This window comes from Triplophysa dalaica, chromosome 5, assembly GCF_015846415.1.
Source record: "Triplophysa dalaica isolate WHDGS20190420 chromosome 5, ASM1584641v1, whole genome shotgun sequence".
Lineage (NCBI taxonomy): Eukaryota > Metazoa > Chordata > Actinopteri > Cypriniformes > Nemacheilidae > Triplophysa > Triplophysa dalaica.
Window position 1 is genome coordinate 16,675,863 of NC_079546.1, and position 10,084 is coordinate 16,685,946.

Consider the following 10,084-nt stretch of genomic DNA (forward strand, 5'->3'; position numbering starts at 1 on the left):
TATTCTGGTGTGCTCATAGGTGGCTATCGTACGATGACCAAAGAACTGACCCTGGAGGTTCAAATGACCCCAATTCAAATTCTATGTCTAGTCACAGCCCCCTCATTCGTTTCCTAGCGTACCGAGTGCGTACGGCCACGTTATGTGCTATATTGCCCGTTTTGGGGACAATGTGAGACGTTAATTTTTTGGGAATATTTTTTGTGATTTTATTTCGAGAACTTGCCCTACTGCGAGGGGTATGGCCTTTGAATATGTGTTACTTAATGATGTGAAGGACTAGCATTCGAAGCCCCAAATGATTTGCACAAAAATAAAGCATAAATAAGAATAAAAAGTTGGGCAGAAAAATAATTATTTCAAAAGTCCACTTGTATGCAAAATAAGCTTTTTAACAGCCTGAAATGTGTAATATATCTTGATGGGTTGCTTCCAGAATGCATATCTGTGGGTTTGTCATATGAAATTTGTTAAAAATCTTAAAATAAGCCATTTAAAGTATTGTCCAATGACAGCTTACGAGGCCACTGTCAAATAAGTTATGCCTGTTACTTCCGGTGTTTTGATGAGTCACGGGAAGTCCCAGTCGTAACTTATTTGACGATTCCCCCGTAGGTGTCTCATGTACACACCATTTTTATGTTATGAATGTACGCTTTGTCCATTATTTACCTATTAGGGCCCCATTGGATAAGTTATGATTGGGTCAATCATAACACTTTTGGCATGGCTCCCAAAGGTAAATGTGGACACACTGTTTTAAGCATAATAAACATGTTATAACGCTGAAATTAACATGTAATAACACATATAGGCATTGTCCATTATTTACCTAGGAGGTCCCCATTAAATAAGTTAGTAATGTACATGCCACAGATAACTTATTTGACAGGGTCTCCATAGGTAAATAATGGACAAACCGATATTAAGCTTAATAAAGGTGTTATAATGCTGTAATTAACAGGTAAAAACACATAAAGGCATTGTCCATTATTTAACTACGAGGTCCCATTAAATAAGTTAGGAATGTACATGCCTAACATAACTTATTTGACAGGGTCTCCATAGGTAAATAATGGACCCACCGTTTTTATGCTTCTGGAGCACAAAGATGAGCTTTAAAGTACATCATCACGAAGGACCATGTCTCTAAGGCACTCTGCTGCTGGTTTAGGCTGTATAACTCATTGCCGAAGTACACAAGACCACTGGACTGGGTTCTCGCCCTGTGCACCAGTCGGGGCCGCTTTCGAATAAATCGCAGGTGTGAGAAAACTAGGTTTGGATACACATTTCGCTTTTATGACTCGAAATTCAAAGCGAAGGGCTCTTGGGTGTTTGGGCGTGCGTCGCACCGCCACTAGGGGCCTATCGGCTCGAATATGGCCTAGTAGGCACCGATACGGAACGGGAGTCGGCGGCCGGCAACGAGAACGCCACGTCTCGGGTTCTTTGGGGCTTTGGGGGGCGTCCGGGGCGTCGGGTGGGCCTCCGATGCATTTAGGCTGCAAGGGGGATACATAGGCGTTTTGTGGACGGAGGCGTGTCCATTGGGATGCCCTGCCCAAAATAGGTGGCAAGGGGGATGCGTAGGTGATTCGTGTACGCCGGGTGCGGAGCCGGGCCCTAGGCTGCAAGGGGACGTTTAGGCTTCATTCTCACTGCCTACTCGCCACCTAATCGACGCGCGAGAAATAGGTTACAGGCGTACGTGCAGTCGCCCTCTGGTTGCTTCGCCTCGTATTGCCCCTAACCTTATTTCCGTGGGGCGCTTTTCGGGCATTTTTCGCGGGGTCCCCGGGCGGCGTGGGCGCGCCGAGACACTGCGGATCGCGTTCGGGCAACTTCCCCTTCGTTTCGGGACCGGCGCGCGACCTGGGAAAAATCTGGGGGCGCTTGCGCGCAGAGTCCATTTGGTGCCGTCCATTTCGCGTCATTTAAGTTACCCAATACATCTGATGGCCTAAGGCTTGTTGAGTACAACAGGTGAGTGCAGGTTTATCCCTCATCAAACACACCCTAACCAGCTAAAGTGGCTCTGGAGGTAAGACGAAAACTAGACTCACAACAATCCAAGGGTAGCAAAGACCCACTGGCAGTAGTGGGATTTGAACCCACGCCTCCAAAGAGACTGGAGCCTAAATCCAGCGCCTTAGACCGCTCAGCCACGCTACCTCAAAAACGCACGTTGTGCCGCCGGTTTCCACCGTTGTGTTTTACAGTAGGCCCGCTGTGACATTTCGCAGACAGTCAAGAGCTTACAGGGTTCTGTCGGCTTAGGGTTCAGTGCACCTTTCTGATGCAGGGGTGTTCAGTCCTATATCTGGAGGCGATGCCATCTGTTGATTGCAGTTCATCAAGTACACTTGAACCGGGTAACGGGCTCTGGGAGCTGAAAGTCAGACGTGTTTCAAACACTGCCCTGACAGCTCATCTTTGGTCTTTTATCTGGCCGTGCTTTCCTTAAGGTCCCTGCAAAGAAAACATTTTTAAAATCACATAAAAGGCTATAAAGTATGTAAACATTGTTTTACATTAAATGTTTACTACATTGTTGTATACCTAGTTGCATCGACAACCCATCGAGCACTCCTGTACCGGTCAATTTGTATTATATCAACAACACGTGCCATCTGTTGCAGATTCGCTCTTAAACATTTGTAAAATCACATAAAAGGCTATAAAGTATTTACACATTGTTTTACTGCATTGTTATAAACCTAGTTGCATCGACAACCCATCGAGCACTCCTGTACCGGTCAATTTGTGTTATATCAACAACACGTGCCATCTGTTGCAGAGTCGCTCCTAAAGAAAAACGTGGTAGTCTATAAAGGCTTGATCTTCTTCTCTCTCTCAAGCAGACGTAGTCGGCAGGATTTGAACCTGCGCGGGGAGACCCCAGTGGACTTTAAGTCCATCACCTTAACCACTCGGCCACGACTACAACAGGTTCTAGGCCCTCTGGGTTTCGGTCGTGCTGCAAAGAGGACGATGTCAAAAAGGGAGAGGCAGGACTTCAATAAGACGTGGTGCCCTGCCGTGACCCGGATTCGAACAGGGGTTGCTGCGACCACAACGCAGAGTACTAACCACTATACGATCACGGCCAGCCAACATGCCTCCGGCAAAGTTTCGCTACCAGGACTGAGTGACTAGATCTGCAGGGAGAAGATTGGCAGCTTTTGCTGAGGTCTCACGGAATTCCTTACGCATGTGCTCGATGAAAACCCTGCTCAAAGCCAATGTGCAGACCTACAACGCACGAGCAAACTGTTTATTTAATTTTTATCAACAGAGGGAGGGCCCATAAGAGCTCACAAGGTAAAGGAGACTAACAAAGTGGAAACACATGGACCCTCAGATTAAAAGTCTGATGCTCTACCGACTGAGCTATCCGGGCTCTTGAGTTGCAGCGACGTGTTCTAAGTGTAGGCTCTCGGGTTGGGGCATGCCAGGGATTGTTACCGCCCCACTCTTTGACCTTTGTCCGAAAACGTTTAAGCTGTCAGGCAAACACAAGTGAATTTCTTCTGTTTACGTGCAGGAAAAGTGTTGTACTTGTGGAACGAGGAACCACATAGAAGGTGGAGGGTCTTTGTAATGATAATGTAAGACAATGGTAGGTTAACAACTAGGTTTCAGTAAACCTCAAGTTAAAGTAGCACTTGCTGCTTTCACACTGACAACAGGCCAACGGTACACAATGAGCCAAAGGTCAATACAACCAAGGCAAAGCGGAAAATAAATATAACAAATTGCACATTTCTGAAACGTTAATGTGATTGCACACACACACTTACTATAAAGAGAAGATTTGGGGAGAGAGATTTTTCATGCTTAGCCTTATTTTGACAATTGCCCAACAATTATGGAGGATAACCCCTTTTCAAGAAACTACAAGAAAAGGGCAAGGAAACGAACCACCTCACATATCCACACTGGTTTATTGAAAATGCAAGTAACACAGCAGAAAAAACTTGTGGAATCTTAAGTGACAACTTGATTGTCTCTGATCGTGAAATGTCCTGCATCACGTTGCTCTGGGTAAAAGCAATGCGCACACCATATGGGAGATTCTTGTCATGTGTGTCCAGGTGCCATAGCAAGGGGCACTGAAGGCTTTTTGTTACTGAATATATGAACAGGAATCAACAAAAAGACCTTTTTCTGCAGAGGTGAGTTTCGACAGGTAGCATAGGCAGTGCTAAGTCGCACGAAGGAAGCTCCAAAAGCGGCGCCAGGGGTCGTTCGCAGACTACCATTCGCAAGTCAAAAAGTCTGTAAATATGGTTGAAATAGCTCAGTTGAGAGAGCGTTAGACTAAAGATCCTTGCTTTGATCCCGGGTGTCAGAAAACGTGCCTCTGTCCAATGCTTTGCTCTAGTTATAGTGGAGCTCTTGTATTCACAAGACCGTGCGCTCTTTTTTTTGGGATCTGGCATGTCGAAAACAGCTTCACATTGGATTTCATGGTGTAATGGTTAGCACTCTGGACTCTGAATCCAGAAGCTCCAAAAGCCAAAGCTCCAAAAGCCTCTAATAAGGAGAATGCGGGCGTCTTTACCACTACGTCTCGAATGCCAAGCGAGCGCTCTACAATTTGAGCTAATTCCCGCGCGTTATCTGAAAAAGACGCGCATTGCGTTGGCTCAATGAAACGGGGGCACACGGGGGGAAAATACTTTTCCAAAGCGCCTGGAAATCACAATCGCTGCACAACGCTCGGCTCGTTGGTCTAGGGGTATGATTCTCGCTTTGGGTGCGAGAATCATACCCTACTTTAATCGTTCTTTGTCCTAACACGTTTAAGCTGTCAGGCAAACACAAGTGAATTTCATCTATGTTTACGTGCAGGAAAAGTGTTGTCCTTGTGGAAAGAGGAACCACATAGAAGATGGAGGGTCTTTGTAATGATAATGTAAGACAATGGTAGGTTAACAACTAGGTTTCAGTAAACCTCAAGTTAAAGTAGCATTTTCTGCTTACACACTGACAACAGGCCAACAGTACACAATGCGCCAAGGTCAAAACACCCAAGGGAAAGCGGAAAATAAACATAACAAATTGCCCATTTCTGAAACTTCTCGTTTGGCTCTCATCGGAGGCGGTCGCATTTTCACTCTCCCCGTCCTTGCCCATATCTTCCCTGCTTTGTCTCCTGTCTTGTCTTGTCTCATCTATTGAGAGACTCTCTCTGCACTGCTCTCGAAACTTGGAAATTTTGGATCTGATCAACTGGTCACTTAGCGCAATTGACACCATTTTCTCGACGAGAAACAAAGGTTCGGGTGAACCTGAATGCCCTGACGGAACGTTCGCAGCTGGCTACACGATGGACGCGTGGGAGAGATGGCGGATCGTGTGTCTGGCGGCTCTTTCCGTGGAGGACATTGAAGATATCTACCTTTTCGGAACCATGATAACAGGTATTATGCTGATTGGATTATGCTTTGCCCTGGGTTATCGAAAAATTCTTAAAACGGGAACAGCTGTCCAAAGCCTCACAAAGCTTCCCGTTTTGACGGAGGCCGTGGGAAGAGCGGTCAGCATTGAGACTGAGACTATTAATCGCAATATGGATTACATCTTGAAAAAGCTCACGGCTATGGAAAGGAAAATTGATGATGTTAGAGACCAGAATGGACAAAGAGAGTAGCCGTGGAATTGGAATGCGGTTTACTCGCCTCAAGACGAAACAACTGCAATCTTATCTTTTCGGCCCCCCTTGAACCAGGATTGGCCTTGGCTGAGGCTGATACTGGAGAAACAACCCTGAAGGGCAATGTGGCGAGACGCTCTTGGGTTCCCTCCCCCATCATACACACACACACAGACTTTTGGACCTTATCGCTCACACAGACACACACACAAACACAGACTCTGACCAATTCCAAACCTCCGTCGCATTGACCCGCCAGCTTGGCAAGCGGGTCTGTGTTAAGCGCCGTAATGGCTGCAGGACCGGATGGCTGCTTGCCGAAGCTGGATTATCTTACCCTGTTGCAAGTCTTGTCTATGGTGTATTATGTGTATCTGTTTTTCTCTCCACTTCCCTCATGTTTGCTGTATTCTTCTTCTTAAATCCATTTCGTTACACTGTACTTGTTATATGTGTAATGACAATAAATTGAATCCAATCCAATCCATCCAATCCAAAACGTTAATGTGATTTCACACACACATACTTAAAAAAGACAATTTGGGGAGGGAGATTTTTCATGCCCAGGGCTAAGGACTTCTTTTGACAATTGCCCAACAATAACTGAGGATAACCCTTTTCAAGAAACTACAAGAAAAGGGCAAGGAGACGTATAACAGCAGACGTCCACACTGGTTTTTTTTTAAATGCAAGTAACACTGCTAGAAAATGTGTGGAATGTTAAATTACAACTTGATTGTCTTTGAACATGAAATGTCCTTCATCATGTTGCTCCGGGTAAAAGCAATGCGCACACCATATGGGAGATTCTTGTCATGTGCGTCCAGGTATCATTACGAGGAGAGACAACGGGCCCTGAAGGCTTTTTGTGACTGAACATATGAGCAGGAATCAACACGAAGACCTTTTTCTTGACAGGTAGCATAGGGAGGACTAAGTCGCACGAAGGAACCGTGGTGCTAGCGTGGTGATGAACCACAGCACACGTCCACACTGGTGTATTGGAAATGCAAGTAACACTGCAAGTAGCACTGCAAGCGTGCCTCTGTTCAATGCCTTGGTCTCGTTACGGAGGAGCTCTTGCCTTCACAAGAATGAGCGGCCTATTCTTGGGGATCTGGCAGGTCGAAAACAACTTACCATCGGGTTTATGGTGTAATGGTTAGCACTCTGGACTCTGAATACAGCGATTTGAGTTCAAATCTTGGTGAGACCTCTCATCGGAATATCTCTTACCCCTACACGCCACACATTCTTCCCACGACACGTTGAACACACATCCAGCTTTTGTGAGGATTAATGTCAATCCATCATCTCTAAAAGATTTCAAAACTTTGCAGTTTAAACGGGGTAATGAGTAAAACTACATGTCGAGGGGCAATGGCTAGGTTTCCCTAGTCTAAAGATCACAAAAGAATCACACAAACTTCCCAGGCACCGCTGGGATTTGAACCCAGGATCTCCTGTTTACAAAACAGGCGCTTTGTCAGCTAAGCCACGGCGCCTACGCCCAATGCCTGCAGATCATGTGACTGAAAAGTAACAAAGGGGCAAAAACTCACAGTAAAATGGAGGAAAACATGCAATGGGATTGTTTAAGAGTTAATGAATGTGTGTACCCTCTTCATGTAGCAACATATCCTTCCCTAGTCACGATTTTGGGGAGTTTTCTGCAAATTAAATCAACCACGACTCTGATGGGACTCGAACCCACAACCTTTGAATGCCCACATTACTCAATCTAGAAGTCCAATGTGCTATCCATTTGTTTAGAGAATATCTTTTACCCCTGCACGCCACACATTATTGCTACGTCACGTTGCACACGCATCCAGCTTTTGCGAGGATTAATGCCCATCCATCATCTCTTAAATATTTCCAAACTTTGCAGTTTAAACGGGGTAATGAGTAAAACTACATGTCGAGGGGCAATGGCTAGGTTTCCCTAGTCTAAAGATCACAAAGGAATCACACAAACTTCGCAGGCACCGCTGGGATTTGAACCCAGGATCTCCTGTTTACAAGACAGGCGCTTTGACCAGCTAAGCCACGGCGCCAACTCCAAAAAGCGGTTTTGTGATGACTGTGACTGACCAGTTACAAAGGGGAATACAAACAATTAAGGAGAGATGGGAATCATGGAAGAGGTCTCCTTTGACAGGGGTATGGGAACCGAGGTCCACACTGGGGCAGAGTCAGTCATGAATAGATCAGTTTATTTCAAAACCGTCACAGTCTTCATTTTTGATACAACAATTACAGTTTGTGAACTTGACAAAATGTTTTTTAACTGAAACTTGCCACACAAGTCCGATTTTTCTGTGGACTGCTAGACATCCACCATCACTTCAGTGCTGCAATACTGTGCAGGTAAGCAGGATGTGATGAGCAAGTTCACTTCTTGGGTGTTTCTGGAACATTTAAAATAACAAAACCCTTCTTTCAAATACGGAAAGATGTGCAACAAGAAGCGCCAAGGCACTAGGCTCCGCTGGGATTTGAACCCTGAATCTCCTGTTTACGAGACAGGTGCTTTGTCAGCTAAGCCACGGCGCCTACGCCCAATGCCTGCAGATCATGTGACTGAAAAGTAACAAAGGGGCAAAAACTCACAGTAAAATGGAGGAAAACATGCAAAGGGATTGTTTAAGATTTATTGAATGTGTGTACCCTCTTCATGTAGCAACATATCCTTCCGTAGTCACGATTTTGGGGAGTTTTCTGCAAACTAAATATACCACAACTCTGATGGGACTCGAACCCACAACCTTTGAATGCCCACATTACTCAATCTAGAAGTCCAATGCGCTATCCATTGCGCCACAGAGCCTTGAATGCTGTTCTTGTCCTTGTTCATCAGGCATCAGGCGCATGACAAAACTATTCCCAGGAGAACGGAATAAATCTGTCTACAAAGACAAGGGAGTAGTAAACAAAGAGCACACACACTAGGCACCGCTGGCATTTGAACCCAGGATCTCCTGTTTACTAGACAGGCACTTTGACCAGCTAAGCCACGGCGCCATCACCCGGATTGATCACAGCACGTGTAACTGAAAAAATGAAAGGGGCCAAAACATGATGACAAAGTATCAAGTTGATGCAGAAGGCAGTCGACAGGTTGAAGCCCCATCTTTTTGAACCCAGGATCTCCTGTTTACGAGACAGGTGCTTTGTCAGCTAAGCCACGGCGCCTACGCCCAATGTCTCCAGATCATGTGACTGAAAAGTAACAAAGGGGCAAAAACTCACAGTAAAATGGAGGAAAACATGCAATGGGATTGTTTAAGAGTTAATGAATGTGTGTACCCTCTTCATGTAGCAACATATCCTTCCCTAGTCACGATTTTGGGGAGTTTTCTGCAAATTAAATCAACCACGACTCTGATGGGACTCGAACCCACAACCTTTGAATGCCCACATTACTCAATCTAGAAGTCCAATGTGCTATCCATTTGTTTAGAGAATATCTTTTACCCCTGCACGCCACACATTATTCCTACGTCACGTTGCACACGCATCCAGCTTTTGCGAGGATTAATGCCCATCCATCATCTCTTAAATATTTCCAAACGTTGCAGTTTAAACGGGGTAATGAGTAAAACTACATGTCGAGGGGCAATGGCTAGGTTTCCCTAGTCTAAAGATCACAAAGGAATCACACAAACTTCCCAGGCACCGCTGGGATCTGAACCCAGGATCTCCTGTTTACAAGACAGGCGCTTTGACCAGCTAAGCCACGGCGCCAACTCCAAAAAGCGGTTTTGTGATGACTGTGACTGACCAGTTACAAAGGCGAATACAAACAATTAAGGAGAGATGGGAATAATGGAAGAGGTCTCCTTTGACAGGGGTATGGGAACCGAGGTCCACACTGGGGCAGAGTCAGTCATGAATAGATCAGTTTATTTCAAAACCGTCACGGTCTTCATTTTTGATACAACAATTACAGTTTGTGAACTTGACAAAATGTTTTTTAAATGAAACTTGCCACACAAGTCCGATTTTTCTGTGGACTGCTTGACATCCACCATCATTTCAGTGCTGCAATACTGTGCAGGTAAGCAGGATGTGATGAGCAAGTTCACTTCTTGGGTGTTTCTGGAACATTTAAAATAACAAAACCCTTCTTTCAAATACGAAAAGATGTGCAAGAAGAAGCGCCAAGGCACTAGGCTCCGCTGGGATTTGAAACCATGATCTCCTGTTTACGAGACAGATGCTTTGCCAGCCAAGCCACGGCACCTACGCCCGGAATGATCACAGCACGTGTAACTGAAAAAACGAAAGGGGCCAAAACATGATGACAAAGTATCAAGTTGATGCAGAAGGCAGTCGACAGGTTGAAGCCCCATCTTTTTGAACCCAGGATCTCCTGTTTACGAGACAGGTGCTTTGCCAGCTAAGCCATGGCGCCTACGC

The 10,084-nt window shown here is 45.4% G+C and overlaps 7 non-coding genes across 7 annotated transcripts; all 7 read right to left on the minus strand.

The window, feature by feature from the left end:
• Positions 1–2,093: 2,093 nt before the first annotated feature.
• Positions 2,094–2,175, minus strand: trnal-uag (transfer RNA leucine (anticodon UAG)). Its single transcript has one exon. It is a non-coding gene; the product is annotated as a tRNA-Leu (tRNA).
• Positions 2,176–2,865: 690 nt separating this feature from the next.
• trnal-uaa (transfer RNA leucine (anticodon UAA)) lies at positions 2,866–2,947 on the minus strand. The gene has a single exon. It is a non-coding gene; the product is annotated as a tRNA-Leu (tRNA).
• A 4,147-nt stretch (positions 2,948–7,094) lies between these two features.
• Positions 7,095–7,167, minus strand: trnat-ugu (transfer RNA threonine (anticodon UGU)). The gene has a single exon. It is a non-coding gene; the product is annotated as a tRNA-Thr (tRNA).
• A 478-nt stretch (positions 7,168–7,645) lies between these two features.
• On the minus strand, positions 7,646–7,719 carry trnat-ugu (transfer RNA threonine (anticodon UGU)). The gene has a single exon. It is a non-coding gene; the product is annotated as a tRNA-Thr (tRNA).
• Positions 7,720–8,402: 683 nt separating this feature from the next.
• Positions 8,403–8,492, minus strand: trnar-ucu (transfer RNA arginine (anticodon UCU)). Its single transcript is given in 2 exon segments — positions 8,403–8,438; positions 8,456–8,492. It is a non-coding gene; the product is annotated as a tRNA-Arg (tRNA).
• A 120-nt stretch (positions 8,493–8,612) lies between these two features.
• On the minus strand, positions 8,613–8,686 carry trnat-agu (transfer RNA threonine (anticodon AGU)). Its single transcript has one exon. It is a non-coding gene; the product is annotated as a tRNA-Thr (tRNA).
• Positions 8,687–9,335: 649 nt separating this feature from the next.
• Positions 9,336–9,409, minus strand: trnat-ugu (transfer RNA threonine (anticodon UGU)). The gene has a single exon. It is a non-coding gene; the product is annotated as a tRNA-Thr (tRNA).
• Positions 9,410–10,084: the final 675 nt, after the last annotated feature.